This window comes from Helianthus annuus, chromosome 3 (assembly GCF_002127325.2).
Source record: "Helianthus annuus cultivar XRQ/B chromosome 3, HanXRQr2.0-SUNRISE, whole genome shotgun sequence".
NCBI classification, from domain to species: Eukaryota; Viridiplantae; Streptophyta; class Magnoliopsida; order Asterales; family Asteraceae; genus Helianthus; species Helianthus annuus.
Genome location: NC_035435.2, coordinates 97302497 through 97310364, shown reverse-complemented (window position 1 = coordinate 97310364; position 7868 = coordinate 97302497). Strand labels below are relative to the sequence as shown.

General features: G+C 35.2%; 1 long non-coding RNA gene across 2 annotated transcripts; it reads right to left on the bottom strand.

Annotated features, from left to right (window-relative positions):
• Positions 1 to 3452: 3452 nt before the first annotated feature.
• LOC110927786 lies at positions 3453 to 6624 on the bottom strand. 2 transcript variants are annotated; one of them, XR_002585899.2, is made up of 3 exons: positions 6258 to 6624; positions 5034 to 5122; positions 3453 to 3656 (listed from the first exon to the last, which is right to left on the bottom strand). It is a non-coding gene; the product is annotated as an uncharacterized LOC110927786 (long non-coding RNA). The 2 variants fall into 2 exon arrangements; XR_002585900.2 differs by having other exon boundaries at positions 5034 to 5117; positions 6258 to 6623.
• Positions 6625 to 7868: the final 1244 nt, after the last annotated feature.

Here is a 7868-nt window from a genome sequence, read left to right as displayed (position 1 = left end):
TATTAACACTGCTAAATGTATAAAGTATGCTAACAGTGGCAACTAGATCAATATCCACGTAAGATTAAACCGTGAAATCAGGGACGCTACGCATGAATTATGTGAATAGGATTGACTGCTTACGTGATGTATGATTCTATGTATATGATTGTATGATATTGAATGCAACTGTATGATCCTGCATGTGTGAACATTCTATGTGGTATCATCATGTACACAATAAACACACAAAACACAGTTGCTTGAATATCAAGGATTGGTAAACCCTAATTGAATGAATCATGTGCAATGTACCCTAGGTCGTGTGTAACGGACTTAGACATTTGATAAACCCTAGAGCATAGCATACCGAGCAAACCAAGGTGAGTTCACACAACCAAGGCATGGGGTTCCCAGGGTGGGAATGGGATTGATTTATTTATTTGTACTTCTTTTGATAATGGAACGTAGTGATATGATCCTCGGGTGAGGAAGGTGATTGGCTAAGATACTGCTAGACTAGTGATGCTTATAGAACTGATCTTCGCACACACGCCAGGGTTGGCTGCGATAATATGACTGATCTTCGCACACATGCCAGGATTGGCTGCGATAATATGACTAATCTTCGCACACATGCCTAGGAAGGCTGCGAACTATACACTAAAACTTCGCACAGGTGCCGGGTGGCCGCGATACAAACATACCTAGTCTAGAATACTTGAGAACTTTCCCTAATCTTCGCATACATGCCTAGAGGGCTGCGATACGAACTAATACATTACAATTACATGACATAACGAACGAACACAAGGCTTACTATACTATTACAATTACTGAACTATAAACTGTGAACTCGCTCAACTAGTTGTTGATCCTCTGTTACATGCCTTGCAGGTCGTTAGATACATGGAGCTTGCACAGGAAGGAGCAGGTCGTTGTGGAGCATGGATCATGAATGCTTAATTAAACACTTATGACATTTCATACATTATTATTTATGTTGGGTTTACTTACATGCTTCCGCTACTTAAACAATGTTTGGTTTTGAACATCAATCATGTCGTGATGAATTACATTATCTAATTTTATTATTAAATGCTGTGTTCGATATGATTGGTGGCTTGATCCTGGTCATGTCACGCTCCCAAGCGGTGGTACTCCGTAGGTGGATTTTGGGGGTGTGACAGGCAGCACCTCGGTATCCAAAATCCAAATCGTTACAAATGATCTCGATTTCAAACCTATTTATACTAGCTTTGATTTCGCTTGAAGAGGACAGAAACAGTTGGAGCGGAATAACAAAGATGTGATTCCGCTTGAGAATGACAAGTGTCATTTCAAGCGGAATAAGGTCCTTCAAGCGAAATCAGCATTAACACAACCTTAAACTTCCTATTTTCTTGATCTACGAGCCCTGATCTATTCTATCTAGGGAAAGACTCGATACAAGACGAAGTCGACAGATGCATGCACTAACAAAAACTTTTGAATTCGAAGTGAAAAATCAAATTAATCAAATGCGTTAAATTACCAAAGATTGAAACTTTAGAGTTATAAAGGATAAAATCCAACTTAAAAAAACATAAATATAAATACGTTGCTTATTTATAGTATTTAATTAATATATCCATAATTGGACTATAGGGTGTGATCATGACCCTCAAGACCGCCATCAAAATCCACCATCATATATGGTGTAGTCATGACCTAAATCACCATCCCCATTTTTTTTAAAACAATATATTTTGTGTAAAATGTATTTAACTAGTTAAGGAAAGGGAGATGCAAAAAATAGAAAATTTACGTCTCTCTCAAAGGTAGAAGAGATACCGTGGCAGGATGTGCCATCACGACGGAACTACGCCGGAAATAAAGGGAAGAAGGAACTGGAGAAAGACGTTGCCAAAATTTTCATCTCCAACCTGCGTTTTGGATGTACCCCGTGGGAGGTTTGGATTTCTTGGGTGGTTTTGGAGAAGTAGTCATGACATACATTGCTAGGAAAAGAGATAAAGAGGGGAATCGATTCGTGTTTACAGCTTTCAAAAATGTCCGGGAGGCGAAAGACTTAGAACTCCGACTCAATCAGGTGAAGATGGGGAGCAATAAACTCAGAGTGAATATAGCAATGTTCGTTACGGAAAACGCTAGACTTTAGGAGCTGAACAAACCAGTAAAGGTGCAGAACACTAAACAGCCGACAAAAGAGAACCCGAGAGAAGCCAAGCTGTTGCCGAAAAGTTATAACTTGTTCTCACACAATAACGGCCAGTCATTTAGCAGTCTTTTCGGCGCTACAGGAGCGTCAAGTTCTGACCTCGGTGGGATTTGGGAGAAGGCGAAAGGCAAGACTCTAACTTTGCAAGAAGAGACCGGAGCTTTTCAGGATCTATACGAAAGGTCGTTGGTTGGAAGAGTGTGTGATCTCATGACGATGAATAGGTTAGATGTTTTGATGAAACAAGAAGGCCTGGGGGAATGTGCATCAAATACTTGGGAGGCATGTCGTTAATGATTGTTCTTCAATACCAAATCGAAGCGATGGATTTTCTTAGCAAAACAGAGATGTAGAATAAATGGGGTCTTTTCGAGGGTTGTTATACTGATGATTCACAATGTATTTGGCCATCATACCAAGCGGCACAAGAGTGACGCTAATACCACTTGTAACATGCCCTCTCATACCAATTAATAAGGTCTACTTGACTCACCATGAGCTCACTTAATTGTTTTTTGTTTATCCGAATGAAGATTTGCCAAGGGGGCACCTATCCTAGAATTACCTTCACCCATGTACACTTGGTTTTGGAGATCTCATCACATTACAACCAATGTACCCGAAACACATAAATAATATTTGAGACAAAGCATTTCTTATTATCCTATTATCGTTCTATTATCCATGATCGATGTAGAATTTACCCTTATTTGTTGGTGACTAAACCTTGACACATAAGAATACTTAAGATACAACTGTTTTGTTCTGTTAAGAACAATGACTTTGAGTATACATGTCTCCTTATATATGTTTTTGATGTGGAGATTTTTTATGAATATTTACAATCAGGGAAGCTTATATAAAGAAATATATAGAAGATTTATACAAGCCAAAAAGGGCCAATGAAGATGTATATCCACCACTTGTTGCTTAGTGGTAGGAGGCTTAGATTTTTCGGTAGAGACCCAAGTTCGATTCTCCACTTGTGTCACTTTTGGTGGATTAAGGTAATAAAGGATTTGAGCTAGCATTGTGCGAGGTTGTCAGTTCGAATCCCGAGCCCACTCGGGTTTTCGTCCCACCGTGTGTTACGCCAGAGATTATGCTCTTATGGTGGCATAACGACTGTCAAGTGGCAGTTGGCGGTATGGTTTCCCCAGGGGAACGCCCAAGCCAAACTCTGAAGCCAGTGTAAACCCAGTTATGTAAGACCGTAATCATGATTTGACCCAAAACGACGCAGCGGAAAATGAACCGTAAAATTTCTTTCTTTTAACTACTCTATCATACTTGAATACCATTTAGGCCAACCCTTTTAACATAAATACATCATTCATCATTTATTTAATGTAACTATGTTAACAAATAATTACAAACAACGTGACCACTTTCCCGTACAATCCATGATCTTCAACTGGACCCTCTTTCACTTGTCCATCATGAATATCTGACTAACCTGCGATCACCATATATAACCAACACGTTAGTACATGGTGACATCATATATAATTTAATACATATACTTAAAAGGCTATATCACATTCTAACTACGTAAGGTATTCCATTAAAACATCCTCTCAATTTTATTTACTCGAGTCCGACATCAATTCCTCGAGAGTCCGACGTTCCCATACCTGCACTCCATTTCATTCTCAATAGTAACATGGTTAGGGATACGTAATCTCAAACATATTGAAAACCCACATCTTCACATATACGTATACTAGTGATCTACAATCATTAGATTACAACACGTGTATACACTTTCATATATCTAAGTACATTCATACGTATCCCATTCATACGTGCGTACATACAAGTTCACACTACTTACACACGCTACAGTTCCATATCTACATACATACATACATACAAGTCAGATTCACTTATTTGTAAATGGAGCCTAACCTAACAAACATATCAACACAAATCAATGCAATAGCAATTAAACATAACCGACTAACTTCCAACAAACATGATGAACATTACATTAACATGATGAACATTTCAGTAACATGATGAGCATTCCATTAACATGATGAACATTCCAGTAACATGATGAACATTACATTAACATGATGAATATTCCAGTAACATGATGAAATTACATTAACATGATGAATATTTCAGTAACATGATGAACATTCCATTAACATGATGAACATTTCAGTAACATAATGAACATTCCATTAACATGATGAACATTTCAGTAAAATGATGAACATTTTAGTAACATGATGAACATTCCAGTAACATGATGAACATTACATTAACATGATGAACATTTCAGTAAAATGATGAACATTTAATTAACATGATGAACATTCCATTAACATGATGAACATTCCAGTAACATGAATGAACATTCCATTAACATGATGAACATTTCAGTAAAATGATGAACATTTTAGTAACATGATGAACATTCCATCAACATGATGAACATTCCAGTAACATGATGAACATTACATTAACATGATGAACATTTCACTAAAATGATGAACATTTAATTAACATGATGAACATTCCATTAACATGATGAACATTCCAGTAACATGAATGAACATTCCATTAACATGATGAACATTTCAGTAACATGATGAACATTCCATTAACATGATGAACACTTCAGTAACATGATGAACATTCCATCAACATGATGAACATTCCAGTAACATGATGAGACTATCAACCTAATTTACATTAAGGATAGACAAAGTTCACATGAACTTACCTTGGTACTTACCCTTACCCGTAACTTCTTACATGGTTCTCTATATACAACATACCAAACTTCATTTATAAATAAGAAGTGATTCCGGAGATAACTTACCTTAAGTGTCCGTATTCGCATCCGTTTCCTCGCCGCCTTTTGACCCGTTAGCCTTCCATGCTTCTATCCATCTTGACATGATCCCTATACTTTCATGTCATCGCATTCACATTCTTGTTAGCATACATGATTGTACATATTAATGATCATATCAAATTCATGTTTCACATTTGACTTTCATTAGTCAATTCTAACAAGCAAAATGCATATTTCCACAAGTCAGTCTTTTCAAACTCATATAATTCATCACGTCATCACATATAACACATATGGATATAACACGCATCATATAACTTTCTATAACATTACAATTGTGACAAAAAGTCTAACATTGCTACTTATGCACAGTTGACTTTCAGAAAGTCAACGATTTATCATATGAACTTTCGACTTAACCTCATACATCCATGTCATTATAGTAGACTATACTAATGACACTATATACATTTCATACTCACGATGCAATAAGCATACAACCACATGATCATCTAGTTATATGCACACACCAAACATATTCAATTCCGTTCATTCTAGTAACATAATTCTACAACTAACACCATGACCTATGCTTAACAACTCAACATCATTCTAACTTCATCATGTTCTAATGATCTCATATGCTTCACATTTAGAGTATTTTTACTTATCAATTTTGATTAAGCAATTATTCAAACATGTAGTAAACATCACACCACTCCAACATCGAGTACAATATTCTAATGCATACTTCTACCAAATAACATGGCCAACCAAATCCTACATGAATTCCATCTAAAAATAGATTTCTCATGTTTATTTATCATCAAATACATCATATCCCCATATTATATGATTTCATCCATTACTTGCATACCATTTCATCTATTAATCTCACCTTGGCATTTCATCAAACACTTGGTGTGCATACCACAATTTATGCATAATGTAAAAGTGTTTCATGCTTTACTTCCTACTTCATGCTTTCATTCATCAATTAACACAAAAACATCAACAAATAGCACAACAAGATTTGAACAAGGATTGGACATGGGTGACACACCCATGTCACCATCTTCACCACTAGAAGTGAGTTTCACCTCCAAACATCAAATTACTCCAAATTGTTCATAACCCAAGACCTATATGGTATTTTTAACACATACTTATACTTAATTTCATACAATTTCGCGATTTCCAACATAACCTACTCAGTGCATAATCACCAATCTAGAATTTAAGACATACCTTATGATCCCCTTGTGAAGGTGATCATTAATCCATGTTCGGTTATGAATTTAAGCTTCATCTTGCCTTTCAATCTGATGAAATGGATAAAAGTTAGGGTTGTGAGCTCTCATGAAGCTCCTGCTCGTTTCTAGAACACACGAAAGTGTGTGTTTATGTGTTTTAACCTTTCATAAATAAAACCCATGTTTCCATCTTAACGGTTTTGGTCCCTCATGTTTCATTTTGATTACATACGGGACTAAACTCCTCATCTTCTTACTTATATACATGATACCACTAGGCAAATTCATTCCTAGTCATTTTGTTTATGGGTTCACTTTTACTACTAACGGTACTTTACCCATTCCTTTATCTTAACCGGGTTTTAAATTACCAACCCCGTTTTTGGGGTGTTACAGGTTAAGACAACATAGTCTGGCAAGAGCGGGGCAATGAGGTTCTCCAATTTGGAGAGTGCGATGACCAAACACAAGAAAGTCGTCGTTCAAATAAAAAGTTCCACATATGTCGTTGTGGGCGTTTGTGGGAAAGGTTCGTGTGGATGAACGATGACGTGAGAGCTGGGGTGGGCCATTTTAACTTTTTTTAATCTCATTTTACTGTATTAAAATATATTTAAGTCATGTATAACTTTAAAAAAATTATATATTCACAAATATTCATGTAATTTATATAACATTGTAAATATATATATATATATAGAGAGAGAGAGAGTGTGTTCTGTACAAATGCCCTTATCGTACATTACGTACGCTACAATCTCAGCCGTCAGATCATCTTCCCGCATTGAAAATCGCATGTTATTTTTTGTAACAATTTCGAATGTGATAATTTTGATGAAATAGCATGTTGGTTTTTTGTAACAATTTCGCATGTGGTAATTTTGATGAAATCGCATGTTAAAAAACCAACATGCGAAATTGTTACAAAAAAAACAACATGCGATTTTCAATGCGGGAAGATGATCTGACGGCTGAGATTGTAGCGTACGTAATGTACGATAAAGACATTTGTACGTTAACCTAGTCCTATATATATATATATATATATATATATATATATATATATATATATATATATATATAGGGGAAGGTTCATTTGAGAAGAAAATTTTATTAAGAATAAAAAGAACAAAAGGGTACAATTGTAAAACATTAAATAGTTTTTTTCTAATCTCATTTATTATTATGTTTGACTAATTAATTAGTCATTAAGACTATCATCCTCCACACTAAAAAAATTTGCCTACACACATCAAAAGTTATCCTACACATTTCGAAATTTATCCTACACATATTGAAATTTATCCTACACGCCTCGTAATTTATCCTATACGCCTCGTATTTATCCTACACTATATATGCATTTTTATTTTTATTTTTTGAGAAAAATATATATCTTAAAAATAAGTTACAAATTTAATATAGTTAGTTATTAAATATGAAACTACCAATTAATGATGTATGTAAGTTTACCAATATACCTTTATAGTTACATTAAGTACAAATATTAAATAAAGTCTAATAAAGCATTGCTATTGGTTGAAATTTTTTCTTTTTTCTTTTTACAATAAATTTCTTCTCATTTGAACTCCCCACTATATATATA